This window comes from Lynx rufus, unplaced genomic scaffold (genome assembly GCF_022079265.1).
Source record: "Lynx rufus isolate CCGP_SWC_20201006 ecotype Redwood Valley unplaced genomic scaffold, mLynRuf1.p SCAF_14, whole genome shotgun sequence".
In the NCBI taxonomy this organism is placed as follows: Eukaryota; Metazoa; Chordata; class Mammalia; order Carnivora; family Felidae; genus Lynx; species Lynx rufus.
In genome coordinates this window covers 63,353,450-63,368,932 of record NW_025814828.1, presented here as the reverse complement: position 1 = coordinate 63,368,932, position 15,483 = coordinate 63,353,450, and the positions used below count along the sequence as shown (strand labels likewise).

At 41.4% G+C, this 15,483-nt stretch overlaps 1 protein-coding gene across 3 annotated transcripts in view; it reads left to right on the top strand.

Annotated features, from left to right (window-relative positions):
• The window catches only part of PCDH19 (protocadherin 19), a 150,427-nt gene that overhangs the window by 28,812 nt on the left and 106,132 nt on the right, over positions 1-15,483 (top strand). The gene's annotated exons all lie outside the window — the stretch shown is intronic.

The window sequence follows — 15,483 nt, the reverse complement described above, 5'->3', positions numbered from 1 at the left end:
GTTCACTTTTGTATCAATACCGCGCTGACTTAATCATTGATGGTTTATAATAGATTTTAACAGGTGGTAGGGTTTATTTCTCCTTATTATTTGTCTTTTCACAAAAAGTTTTAGTTTTTCTGTGTTCTTTTAGATAAACTTGGTAATCAATGTTAAGTTTTTAAAATGTTGGTATTTTTCCTGGAATTGTGACAAACATAAATAAATTTAGGAAAGTTGACATGCATATAGTATTTAGTCTTTTTAAAAATGTTTTATTTATTTATTTTTGAGAGACAAGGGGGAAGGACAGAGATAGAGAGGGAGATAGAGAATCCCAAGTAGGCTGATGCGGAAGTCAATCTGACTGTGAAATCATGACCTGAGCCAAACTGAAGAGTTGGCCCCTTAACTGAGCCACCCAGGCACCCCAATACTTAGTCTTTTTATCTAGGAACATGACATGTCTCCATTTGTCACATTTTGTTCTAATGTCATCAGTAAATTTATATAGTTCTCCTTACATTTCTTGTTAACCTTATATCCAGCTATTTCATAGTTTTGCTGTTAATTTGACTGGGCTCTTTTTTTCCATTACATCTTCTTTTTTTTCTTTTCCTTTTTTTTAAATATGAAATTTATTGTCAAATTGGTTTCCATACAACATCCAGTGCTCATCCCAACAGGTGCCCTCCTCAATGTCCATCACCCATCCTCCCCTCCCTCCCCCCCCATCAACCCTCAGTTTATTCTCAGTTTTTAAGAGTCTCTTATGGTTTGGCTCCCTCCCACTCTAACTTTTTTTTTCCTTCTCCTATCCCATGGTCTTCTGTTAAGTTTCTCAGGATCCACATAAGAGTGAAAACATATGGTATCTGTCTTTTTCTTTTTTTTATATATATATATGAAATTTATTGACAAATTGGTTTCCATACAACACCCAGTGCTCATCCCAAAAGGTGCCCTCCTCAATACCCATCACCCACCCTCCCCTCCCTCCCACCCCCCATCAACCCTCAGTTTGTTCTCAGTTTTTTTTTTTTTTTAAATTTTTTTTTCAACGTTTATTTATTTTTGGGACAGAGAGAGACAGAGCATGAACGGGGGAGGGGCAGAGAGAGAGGGAGACACAGAATCGGAAACAGGCTCCAGGCTCTGAGCCATCAGCCCAGAGCCTGACGCGGGGCTCGAACTCACAGACCGTGAGATCGTGACCTGGCTGAAGTCGGACGCTCAACTGACTGCGCCACCCAGGCGCCCCTGTTCTCAGTTTTTAACAGTCTCTTATGCTTTGGCTCTCTCCCACTCTAACCTCTTTTTTTTTTTTCCTTCCCCTCCCCCATGGGTTCCTGTTAAGTTTCTCAGGATCCACATAAGAGTGAAACCATATGGTATCTGTCTTTCTCCCTATGGCTTATTTCACTTAGCATCACACTCTCCAGTTCCATCCACGTTGCTACAAAAGGCCATATTTCATTTTTTCTCATTGCCACGTAGTATTCCATTGTGTATATATACCACAATTTCTTTATCCATTCATCAGTTGATGGACATTTAGGCTCTTTCCATAATTTGGCTATTGTTGAGAGTGCTGCTATGAACATTGGGGTACAAGTGCCCCTATGCATCAGTACTCCTGTATCCCTTGGATAAATTCCTAGCAGTGCTATTGCTGGGTCATAGGGTAGGTCTATTTTTAATTTTCTGAGGAATCTCCACACTGCTTTCCAGAGCGGCTGCACCAATTTGCATTCCCACCAACAGTGCAAGAGGGTTCCCGTTTCTCCACATCCTCTCCAGCATCTATAGTCTCCTGATTTGTTCATTTTGGCCACTCTGACTGGCGTGAGGTGATACCTGAGTGTGGTTTTGATTTGTATTTCCCTGATAAGGAGCGACGCTGAACATCTTTTCATGTGCCTGTTGGCCATCTGGATGTCTTCTTTAGAGAAGTGTCTATTCATGTTTTCTGCCCATTTCTTCACTGGGTTATTTGTTTTTTGGGTGTGGTATCTGTCTTTTTCTGTATGACTTATTTCACTTAACATAACACTCTCCAGTTCCATCCACATTGCTGCAAAAGGCCATTACATTTTCTAGCCAGATAATGATGGTAGAGTATGTAGGAGAACTTAACATTTGCAGCTATATTTTGAATCTAACTCTTAACATTTGCAGCTATATTTTGAATCTAGCCCTTCTTGTTTTCCCAGGCATGGTTTTCAATTGGGTGGCTGGGCAAGTAAAAGGCAGGACTTGGACTTCTACAGCTAGGCATAGAAAGGACAGGATAGAGATGCCTGGGTGGCTCTGTTGGCTAAGTGTCTGACTCTTGATTTCATCTTAGGTCGTGATCTGAAGTTCTTGACATCCAGCCCCATGTTGGGCTCCACGTGCAGCGTGGGGCCCACTCAAGATTCTCTCTCTCCCTTTCCCTTTGCCCCTCCACTACTTGCTTATGTGCACACACATTCTCTCTCTTACAGAAAAAAAAAAAAGGACAGCATACTAGTAAGAGCTTAGATCCTGGGGGCACCTGGGTGGCTCAGTCAGTTAAGCATCCGACTTCGGCTCAGGTTGTGATCTAGCGGTTTGTGAGTTTGAGCCCTGCGTCAGCTCTGTGCTGACAGCTCAGAGCCTCGAGCCTGCTTCAAAATCTGCGTGTCCCAATCTCTCTCTGCCCTCCTCCACTCGCGCTCTGTCTCTCTGTCAAAAGTAAATAAACATTAAAAAATTTTATTAAAAAAAGAGCTTGGATTCTGGATGCAGACTATCTTTTAGAATTCTAAGTATACCAGTCTTTAGCCAAGTGACTTTAGGGAAGTTATTCTCTGTGCCTCAGCTTCCTCATTTGAAAATTAGAATAATACTACCTACCTCATAGATTCTTGTGAAGAATCAATGTGAGTATTCAGCATCTGATGCAAAATAAGTCTTAAATAAATATTAAGTAGCTGTTGTTATAATCTCTTTATGCCAGGGAAGACATATAATTTATACTCTCTATCTGGAAGGAGGAAATCAGATTCTCATCTACCTTAACAATGTATTGCAGAGGGCAACACAATCCAATTTCAAAATTAAGGAAAACTTCTATTTGCCTCTGTTTAATTATTACAAATAAATTCCATCCACCCCAGCATACATTTTTGCTTTTAGTTATATGAAGTTCCTTTTACATGCAATATTTACTCTTTTTATTATGATTCACTCAAGGTTTTTCATTGTTCTTTACTATGATACTCATATGTAGTTCCATTGTGAAGTTGGATGAGGTCCTACATGAATCAGAGTTAGCTAGATGTGCTGGCAGGAGAGTAAAAAGCCTTTTTCTGATGTTACACCTTTGTGTTTTCTTTCTAGAATCAGTGGATATCAATTTAGGCCTTAATATGGCATTTTTCAACCTTTCTCCTTCGTGAGTCTGTGCTGGGCATTTCCATTAGCTAGGAAGCTCTGGAGATGGCAATTTCATGGACCACTGGCTTAGGTTTGTGACCTGCACTTTAATACATACTGCCCCAAGCCTTTCTTCTCCTGTGACCTGCTGCTTCTGCAGACCTGGGCTCTGTTTCAGGGCCACTGCTTTTTCTTTTTTCTTTCATGCAAGTGACTTACAAATGAATTTTAAATAGCCAGTTCATGGTGAGGAAATTTTGAGCTCAGGTTCCCAGGACTGTGCTCTGTCCAGACATACCTTCCTTCCACCCAGGAAAACAGTTCCTGGTGTCTCTTAGGCATATTTTACACTCTTTTTTCAATTTGGGGATGTAATATAGTGGCCTAGGGCAAAGGCTCCAATTCCACATTGCCCACTTAGGGACCAATTTATACTTTTGGGGGCTTTAGGGAAAATGTCAGGAGGCTGGTTGAGGGGGTGGGAAGGAAGAACTAAAACTTGATTCTCTGTTATAATATTTAACTTGAATGAAATGTGTGAACCCTGGCAAATGTGGTGTCACTGTAAGTGAATCATTGCTGCCAACAAAATAATAGGTAGCTGGGTGCCACTATTTCCTAATCAGGTTTTTTTTAAATAACTAGATATTGTTCTCTATAGAGTCAGCAACTGAGTAACAATCACTTTCTGTTCATTTGAGTACAAACTGATCCCCCCTTTAGATTATAAAGTTTTAATCCATGCACCTACAATTAAAATGATATCCAAATACATCTCAGGGTTTCCTTTGAATTTGCAGCAGCTTTTGTGCATAGGGAAGGTTGTTGCTTTGCTATAAACCACTGGCCCAGAGTAAACCTCAGCTGTGCTGTAGCTATTTTGGACAACAAGTTCCTAGTTTCTTGTGTGTAATTGCCCATATTACATCATCCTAACCATTGTGAAATGTGCAAAATACAAAGCTTATTTAATGATTCATTTCAGGTGGACAGTTCTTTTGAAAATAATTTTTGAACGTTTCCCTGTATGAAACAGATTTCTCCCCTTTGTTCTTGCTTTCTTGTTCAGATTGAAGGTAATTCAGTAATTGATAATAATATAGCAGAGAGAAGTGTACCATAACATTGAGCCGCACAACCTTGGCAGTCTGCCTAAAATGTTGCATGGGATGTTGTTTTTCTTCATGCAAGTAAAGAACCGAGGGGAGAAATTTCCCTTCATATCACATCAAGTAAGCATTAACCCCAAATCAAATTTAATTTCCCTATCAGTGAGCAGCAACAACAAAAAATCTATTTTCAATTATCACAAGAAACTTGGATATGTATCACTCACTGGTCTTAGCTGGTTTCATTTTGTCAGATTTTGCTGGCTTTTGTGATGGTAGATGTATGCCATACAGAAGACTTTAAAACGTCTCTGTTGGTGGATTGAATTAACCCATCAGTCAGATATGTGAAATTCCACTAAACTAAGACTTTTTGGCATTTTCCTACCAATGTTAAACATTTGCAGAATAGGTAATAGGTCATGTTTACTCACCTATTAGTAGGAAGAAGAATTTAAAAATAACATTTATATTTGTCCATGTACCTTATATATTGCACACAGAGTGCAGTTTGGTAAAAGGCCTTATAGATAATATTTCAAAGTGAGAAAAAAAAGATTGCTTAGAATCTGAAAGGTCAGAGATGGATCAAATAATTCTGGGCTCATTTATTACTGAATAATGGAGTTTGTAAATACCATATGTGACTATAAGATCAAATGAGAATACATAGAGTTCAATATTTATTAGTTCAGTATCAGCTGATGGCCTGTTTGCAGAATACAATGAAATTATGTTATCAATATAATGTTTTATCGACTTCTTGGTTTGCAAAATTAAAGACAGCACAAGCACTTGCAGTGTAAGTTGTAGTAAGGAACAGGTTTTGATTTGGAATTTGAAAACAAAATTAAAGGTGATTGAAGCAGAAATCAGTCTGTGGCATAAGATTTCTGCCAGCATTTCTTGAAGGAACTAAGTATATCTGGGTGTTTGGGGGGAATAAGAACCAAAGAACAGAGACTTTGGGGGAAGTGTTCCAAAATGCTTTCTTAGGGCTTCTGCCAACATTAGCAAATCCTTTTGTTGAATTGTTTAATTTGCTTTGGTATGAATATATTTACATATTTCATTATATACTTTGCCTTACCAGTGTCTTCTTGGTATTGTTCTAGATACTGGTCAAACAGTGGTGAACAAAACTGACATAGTCCCTGCCTCCATGGAGTGGGGAGACAAAACCTTAATATAAAATCAGTCTTGTGAAATAAATGATTATATTATTATACAAGAGACAAATGGGCGAACTTGATCTAGTGTAGGGGATTATGGAAGTCATATTTGATTTGACACTTGAAGAGTGAGCAGAAGTTAGTGATGTAAAAAGCTGTGGGGGGATTCTGGGAAGATGGCGGCGTAGGAGGATGCTGGGCTCACCGCGCGTCCTGCTGATCACTTAGATTCCACCTACACCTGCCTAAAAAACCCAGAAAACCGCCAGAGGATTAGCAGAACAGAGTCACCAGACCCAAGTGCAGACGAGAGGCCCACGGAAGAGGGTAGGAAGGGCGGCGAAGCGGTGCGCGCTCCACGGACTGGCGGGAGGGAGCCGGGGCGGAGGGGCGGCTCGCCAGCCAAGCAGAGCCCCCGAGTCCGGCTTGCAAAAGCGGAGGGGCCTGACGGACTGTGTTCCGACAGCAAGCGCGACTTAGCGTCTGGGAGGTCATAAGTTAACAGCTCTGCTCGGAAAGCGGGAAGGCTGGAGGACAAAGGGAGGGTGAGCTGCGGAGCCCCCGGACGACAGAGCTCAGTTTGGCGGGGAACAAAGGCGCTCGCCAGCGCCATCTCCCCCGCCCATCCCCCAGCCAAAATCCCAAAGGGAACCGGCTCCGGCCAGGGAAATTGCTCGCTCCGCGCGAACACCCAACTCTGTGCTTCTGCGGAGCCAAACCTCCGGCAGCGATCTGACTCCCTCTGGCTGCCACAGGGCCCCTCCTGAAGTGGATCACCTAAGGAGAAGCGAGCTAAGCCTGCCCCCCCTGCCGCCGTGCACCTTGCCTTCCCACCCCAGCTAATACGCCAGATCCCCAGCATCACAAGCCTGGCAGTGTGCAAGTAGCCCAGACGGGCCACGCCACCCCACAGTGAATCCCGCCCCTAGGAGAGGGGAAGAGAAGGCACACACCAGTCGGACTGTGGCCCCAGCGGTGGGCTGGGGGCAGACATCAGGTCGGACTGCGGCCACGCCCACCAACTCCAGTTATACACCACAGCACAGGGGAAGTGCCCTGCAGGCCCTCACCACACCAGGGACTATCCAAAATGACCAAGCGGAAGAATTCCCCTCAGAAGAATCTCCAGGAAATAACAACAGCTAATGAGCTGATCAAAAAGGATTTAAATAATATAACAGAAAGTGAATTTAGAATAATAGTCATAAAATTAATCGCTGGGCTGGAAAACAGCATACAGGACAGCAGAGAATCTCTTGCTGCAGACATCAGGGGACTAAGGAACAGTCACGAGGAGCTGAAAAACGCTTTAAAGGAAATGGAAAACAAAATGCAAACCACCACGGCTCGGATGGAAGAGGCAGAGGAGAGAATAGGTGAACTAGAAGATAAAGTTATGGAAAAAGAGGAAGCTGAGAAAAAGAGAGATAAAAAAATCCAGGAGTATGAGGGGAAAATTAGAGAACTAAGTGATACACTAAAAAGAAATAATATACGCATAATTGGTATCCCAGAGGAGGAAGAGAGAGGGAAAGGTGCTGAAGGGGTACTTGAAGAAATCATAGCTGAGAACTTCCCTGAACTGGGGAAGGAAAAAGGCATTGAAATCCAAGAGGCACAGAGAACTCCCTTCAGACGTAACTTGAATCGATCTTCTGCACGACATATTATAGTGAAACTGGCAAAATACAAGGATAAAGAGAAAATTCTGAAAGCAGCAAGGGGTAAACGTGCCCTCACATATAAAGGGAGACCTATAAGACTCGTGACTGATCTCTCTTTTGAAACTTGGCAGGCCAGAAAGAATTGGCATGAGATTTTCAGGGTGCTAGACAACAAAAATATGCAGCCAAGAATCCTTTATCCAGCAAGTCTGTCATTTAGAATAGAAGGAGAGATAAAGGTCTTCCCAAACAAACAAAAACTGAAGGAATTTGTCACCACTAAACCAGCCCTACAAGAGATCCTAAGGGGGACCCTGTGAGACAAAGTACCAGAGACATCACTACAAGCATAAAACATACAGACATCACAATGACTCTAAACCCGTATCTTTCTATAATAACACTGAATGTAAATGGATTAAATGCGCCAACCAAAAGACATAGGGTATCAGAATGGATAAAAAAACAAGATCTATTTGCTGTCTACAAGAGACTCATTTTAGACCTGAGGACACCTTTAGATTCAGAGTGAGGGGATGGAGAACTATTTATCATGCTACTGGAAGCCAGAAGAAAGCTGGAGTAGCCATACTTATATCAGACAAACTAGACTTTAAATTAAAGGCTGTAACAAGAGATGAAGAAGGACATTATATAATAGTTACAGGGTCTATCCATCAGGAAGAGCTAACAATTATAAATGTCTATGCGCCGAATACCGGAGCCCCCAAATATATAAAACAATTCCTCATAAACAGAAGCAACCTTATTGATAAGAATGTGGTAATTGCTGGGGACTTTAACACCCCACTTACAGAAATGGATAGATCATCTAGACACACGGTCAATAAAGAAACAAGGGCCCTGAATGAGACACTGGATCAGATGGACTTGACAGATATATTTAGAACTCTGCATCCCAAAGCAACAGAATATACTTTCTTCTCGAGTGCACATGGAACATTCTCCAGGATAGATCATATACTGGGTCACAAAACAGCCCTTCATAAGTTTACAAGAATTGAAATGATACCATGCATACTTTCAGACCACAATGCTATGAAGCTTGAAATCAACCACAGGAAAAAGTCTGGAAAACCTCCAAAAGCATGGAGGTTAAAGAACACCCTACTAACGAATGAGTGGGTCAACCAGGCAATTAGAGAAGAAATCAAAAAATATATGGAAACAAACGAAAATGAAAATACAACAATCCAAACGCTTTGGGACGCAGCGAAGGCAGTCCTGAGAGGAAAATACATTGCAATCCAGGCCTATCTCAAGAAACAAGAAAAATCCCAAATACAAAATCTAACAGCACACCTAAAGGAAATAGAAGCAGAACAGCAAAGGCAGCCTAAACCCAGCAGAAGAAGAGAAATAATAAAGATCAGAGCAGAAATAAACAATATAGAATCTAAAAAAACTGTAGAGCAGATCAACGAAACCAAGAGTTGGTTTTTTGAAAAAATAAACAAAATTGACAAACCTCTAGCCAGGCTTCTCAAGAAGAAAAGGGAGATGACCCAAATAGATAAAATCATGAATGAAAATGGAATTATTACAACCAATCCCTCAGAGATACAAACAATTATCAGGGAATACTATGAAAAATTATATGCCAACAAATTGGACAACCTGGAAGAAATGGACAAATTCCTGAACACCCACACTCTTCCAAAACTCAATCAGGAGGAAATAGAAAGCTTGAACAGACCCATAACCAGCGAAGAAATTGAATCAGTTATCAAAAATCTCCCAACAAATAAGAGTCCAGGACCAGATGGCTTCCCAGGGGAGTTCTACCAGACGTTTAAAGCAGAGATAATACCTATCCTTCTCAAGCTATTCCAAGAAATAGAAAGGGAAGGAAAACTTCCAGACTCATTCTATGAAGCCAGTATTACTTTGATTCCTAAACCAGACAGAGACCCAGTAAAAAAAGAGAACTACAGGCCAATATCCCTGATGAATATGGATGCCAAAATTCTCAATAAGATACTAGCAAATCGAATTCAACAGCATATAAAAAGAATTATTCACCATGATCAAGTGGGATTCATTCCTGGGATGCAGGGCTGGTTCAACATTCGCAAATCAATCAACGTGATACATCACATTAACAAAAAAAAAAGAGAAGAACCATATGATCCTGTCAATCGATGCAGAAAAGGCCTTTGACAAAATCCAGCACCCTTTCTTAATAAAAACCCTTGAGAAAGTCGGGATAGAAGGAACATACTTAAACATCATAAAAGCCATTTATGAAAAGCCCACAGCTAACATCATCCTCAACGGGGAAAAACTGAGAGCTTTTTCCCTGAGATCAGGAACACGACAGGGATGCCCACTCTCACCGTTGTTGTTCAACATAGTGCTGGAAGTTCTAGCATCAGCAATCCGACAACAAAAGGAAATCAAAGGCATCAAAATTGGCAAAGATGAAGTCAAGCTTTCGCTTTTTGCAGATGACATGATATTATACATGGAAAATCCGATAGACTCCACCAAAAGTCTGCTAGAACTGATACATGAATTCAGCAAAGTTGCAGGATACAAAATCAATGTACAGAAATCAGTTGCATTCTTATACACTAACAATGAAGCCACAGAAAGACAAATCAAGAAACTGATCCCATTCACAATTGCACCAAGAAGCATAAAATACCTAGGAATAAATATAACCAAAGATGTAAAGGATCTGTATGCTGAAAACTATAGAAAGCTTATGAAGGTAATTGAAGAAGATTTAAAGAAATGGAAAGACATTCCCTGCTCATGGATTGGAAAAATAAATATTGTCAAAATGTCAATACTACCCAAAGCTATCTACACATTCAATGCAATCCCAATCAAAATTGCACCAGCATTCTTCTCGAAACTAGAACAAGCAATCCTAAAATTCATATGGAACCACAAAAGGCCCCGAATAGCCAAAGGAATTTTGAAGAAGAAGACCAAAGCAGGAGGCATCACAATCCCAGACTTTAGCCTCTACTACAAAGCTGTCATCATCAAGACAGCATGGTATTGGCACAAAAACAGACACACAGACCAATGGAATAGAATAGAAACCCCAGAACTAGACCCACAAACGTATGGCCAACTCATCTTTGACAAAGCAGGAAAGAACATCCAATGGAAAAAAGACAGCCTCTTTAACAAATGGTGCTGGGAGAACTGGACAGCAACATGCAGAAGGTTGAAACTAGACCACTTTCTCACACCATTTACAAAAATAAACTCAAAATGGATAAAGGACCTAAATGTGAGACAGGAAACCATCAGAACCTTAGAGGAGAAAGCAGGAAAAGACCTCTCTGACCTCAGCCGTAGCAATCTCTTCCTCGACACATCCCCAAAGGCAAGGGAATTAAAAGCAAAAGTGAATTACTGGGACCTTATGAAGATAAAAAGCTTCTGCACAGCCAAGGAAACAACCAACAAAACTAAAAGGCAACCAACGGAATGGGAAAAGATATTTGCAAATGACATATCGGACAAAGGGCTAGTATCTAAAATCTATAAAGAGCTCACCAAACTCCACACCCGAAAAACAAATAACCCAGTGAAGAAATGGGCAGAAAACATGAATAGACACTTCTCTAAAGAAGACATCCAGATGGCCAACAGGCACATGAAAAGATGTTCAGCGTCGCTCCTTATCAGGGAAATACAAATCAAAACCACACTCAGGTATCACCTCACGCCAGTCAGAGTGGCCAAAATGAACAAATCAGGAGACTATAGATGCTGGAGAGGATGTGGAGAAACGGGAACCCTCTTGCACTGTTGGTGGGAATGCAAATTGGTGCAGCCGCTCTGGAAAGCAGTGTGGAGGTTCCTCAGAAAATTAAAAATAGACCTACCCTATGACCCAGCAATAGCACTGCTAGGAATTTACCCAAGGGATACAGGAGTACTGATGCATAGGGGCACTTGTACCCCAATGTTCATAGCAGCACTCTCAACAATAGCCAAATTATGGAAAGAGCCTAAATGTCCATCAACTGATGAATGGATAAAGAAATTGTGGTTTATATACACAATGGAATACTACGTGGCAATGAGAAAAAATGAAATATGGCCTTTTGTAGCAACGTGGATGGAACTGGAGAGTGTGATGCTAAGTGAAATAAGCCATAGGGAGAAAGACAGATACCATATGGTTTCACTCTTATGTGGATCCTGAGAAACTTAACAGGAACCCATGGGGGAGGGGAAGGTAAAAAAAAAAAAAAAAAGGACGTTAGAGTGGGAGAGAGCCAAAGTATAAGAGACTGTTAAAAACTGAGAACAAACTGAGGGTTGATGGGGGGTGGGAGGGAGGGGCGGGTGGGTGATGGGTATTGAGGAGGGCACCTTTTGGGATGAGCACTGGGTGTTGTATGGAAACCAATTTGTCAATAAACTTCATATAAAAAAAAAATAAAAAGAAAAAAAAACAAAAAAAAATAAAAAAAAATAAAAAGCTGTGGGGTGGGGTAATGGTTCGGAGCTGAGAATAGCATGTGAGAAGACCCTGATGTAGGAAAGAGCTTAGCGGAGCAGTAGTGAGAGTACCAGTGGAATCAGGGCTGGAGGGCGAGTGGAAAAACCTCACTTGCTGTGACTGGCGAAGTATGGATCTGAAATTAAACCACTGGCCTAATCTCAGGGAGACCTTGCTCCCTCCCCCATGTGGTTTGAAACTGAGTGTTGAAGTACTGAAGCCTTGAATCCCACAACTATCCATTGGTTAGAAAAGTAGAAGGGGCTGAGGCAGGAGGGTGGTGGCAGAAGTTCACAGAGTCTCCTGTGAATTCTGCAGAGAGCAAATTCATTTCAGAAAAGCAGCCATGGAAAGAATTGATTTCAAAGTAAAGAAAGAAGCAGCCTGCAGCCAGCTTCAGATGGATGGTTTGCAGCTCAAGTCCATTCTCACAGTCTCTGATGAATGGCTTTTCATGTCTTTGCAGCACCCCCACATGATAATGGGTGGTGTGCAGACAAACTGTAAGACAGTTGGTTGTGCTGCATGCAAAGCTTATCTAGTCACATTCTCGGTGTGGAATCAGTAATTTCAGGGTAATATTTATGATTTTATCTTCTTTTTCGACTGCTCTTGATAGAAAATACAAGGAATTCCTCCTCTTCCTCATCCCTCTGCATAAACAGACAGCAGGCCCAGAGAAGAAAGGACTCATTCAATCCCTATTTGCTGCTTCCCATCTCCGCTTCTGTTTTCCCTTTCTCCATTTTTTCTGTGAAGTTCTGCCTGATAGTCACCAGAGGGCGCGCAGATGCACCAAAATGCAGCCTTTATTCCTCAGGCCACAGAAATTTCATTGTCTTTCTCTCTTCATCTTTACATTCCTAGGAGACAGGAATGTATCTTGTCCTTTTCTCTTTGTAGTATTTCTATCAAGGGCAACCATTCCCCGCCTATTTTTTTAAAGGTGGGCAAAAGCTACTGTCTAGATGAAAAAGAGAAATGGATTGCTTCCTGAGATCTGGGAGGAAAGTGTGTGTGTGTGTGTGTGTGTGTGTGTGTGTGTGTATGTGTGTGTGTGATTGCTTTTGTGAGATCTCGGAGGAAAGTGTGTGTGGGCGTGCGCATGTGTGTGTGTGTGTGTGTGTGTGTGTGTGTGTTGTGTGTGTGAAAGAGAGAGAGAGGGAGAGAGAGAGAGAGAGACTGTGACAGATCTCAGAATTGCTAGTACCCTGCATGACTCGTTTGGGAAGGACTCATTTTGCCAATAGCAAGGTAGACCGTCAGGCCTCCTCTTCTTTTTGCTTTCCCTGGGCTGTTGTCCTCATAGCAGCTGCCCCGCTTCTGACATATTCTAATAATGAGGATGACGTGGCCAGGAGGAGATTCATCTTCTTCCCCAATCTGACTTCCTTATTGAATTTGCTCCTTGCTGAAGTCCAAAGAGGATTGTCTCCTCTTAACTGTGTTCTCTGTTCACTCTGCCCAAGGTCAGAGAATCCAGCTGCGGCCTGTCTGCCTCCAACATCACTGGCCATAGACAGCAATCTGCATATGGCTGTGACAGTTCTGTGCCTGATGCGTGAGAGGCAGAGGAAAGCTAGTTTAAGCTCTTCCAAAGATGTCTTGGCATGGCAGTGCTGATGAAAGTGGAGACTTGTTTGTGTCAGTGACATAATCAGAAAAGACAACCAGGGACCATCTGCATGGAGTGAGGAGGTGTGCAGTTTAGTATGATCTTCTGACAAAAGCCCACGCACTTCACATTTGTCTGCTCCTACTGCCAATCTCCTTCTGATGTCTTAACCTGACTTTTGTTCTGGTTTGCTCGAATAATTCTGGTGCCACAAAGAATTGCTTGGCCGGTGGTAGTTATACTGGCTAGCATGCTAATATGAATGCAGGACTCTTTATAACCAGCTAGTCTCATAATGATAACTACACATGAGGAACAGGCAAGGTTTAGCATATTCTGCCTATTGTAAAGCATCAGGCACAGTTATAGCTCTTCATAAATAACAGTGATGGCTCTGAAAGGCCATTTTTCATGTGAATTTCCTTACTGTTAGCAAGTTTGGAAAAGAGCTGTATTGAAGAACAGGTTATTTAAAAAGCAGAGTGATTTCCCAATAAAATACTTTTCAACCTTTCCCTTTGGGGCACTGTGGTGCCCCCTTGTTTCAAAGACCCATGTGGGTAGATTGCATGTTAACTTGTGAACCCAGTAGCAGTGTTCTTACTTTCCATGCCAGCAAAGCACTAATACTCTAAACACAAAGGGCATTTAACACAGTAATTGTTTCTGATGGAGCAAGTGGCTCTGCCAGCTTGCTCTCTCTTGGATGGCTTCTCTATGATGGGAGCAAGATTGGGAGTCAGGCCCAGGCTACTCCTTGGTTTGTGTGCTATAAATGAATAACTTAAAAAAAGTGTTTGTATAGCCAAGGTCATTCCTGCCCTTTCTTCAATAGACTTGCACCCTGGGCTGAATACTTATCTGGCTTGGTTTTGTGTCTTTGGAACAAAGGAAACTTCCAGTAACCAGTATGGTTAATCACTAACACTTATTCCCTCTTCCCTATTATTTTGCATTGGGTTTCCTTCTATTTCAGTACATTGGATTTCCAATCACATCAAACCCTATTGGGCTGTTTTCCGTTCATAGCAGATTAGATTCCCTTACACCTCACTGCCTAGCAGGATTTTGTTCTCCACAATGTGTAGAGTATTAGATTCCCTTACATGGGTTGCTGCTTGTTAAGTTGTGTTTGCTGCTGCATAGTATTGAATTCTCTTTCTTGTCAGCAATCATTTGGTTGTTAATTATACACTTGCAGATTCACTTCTCCTGCACATTCTATAATGTACAGCTCTCCATGAGCTCTGACTGCACACTTCAGTGCCTTAGGCAACCATATCTGCTCACAGGTTCAGTTCCATTCAGCTGTACAATATGGAGCCAGAGTCTGTGCTAGATATTGCAGTGTTTACAAAAGTGAGTGGGGCATAATCCTTGTCCTCAAGGAGTTCACAGTCTACTAGGCAGTATATAGTTCTATATAGACTAGGAGTTCTAGTCTACTAGAGAAGGGCAGTATATAAGATGAACTATGTACTTGAAAGGTAAGTGTTGGTTATACTACTTTCCTAGTAACAGTTTATTATTTGGCATATTTAAAATACCTTAGAAGGCAGCTTGATACTTATAATGTCATTATTGTCACCACTCTGTTCCATAATGGAAAAAACATTAGGAAGGACAATTGTGTAGGAAGTGGCCATTTACCAGGTTCCACCGCAGGTATTGGAAGAATTGTGATAAAAACTCTCATGTCTTTTAACACACTCAGTCCTGCTTTTATATGTAGCTAGTAAGATATTAGAAATCGTGTGAATTCTAATAGATACCCATCACGCATGGATAATGTAATAAAAATTCATATGTAGACTATTCTATAACATGCATGGGCATTACATACAGACTAGAGTCTATCTCTATTTTTTTTTCTTTTGATACTAAAATATGGTGCAATTTTATTCATCCCTGGAAAGGAGGGAACCAAAAGTAATGCAAAGGGGTATGAGTCATGGATTCCCACAAGCAATAGAAGGGAGGGGCATTACCAATTGTGATCTTAATGCTCTCAAGACTCTCAACTTTGTGGCAGAATCACAATCTTGTGTCTCAC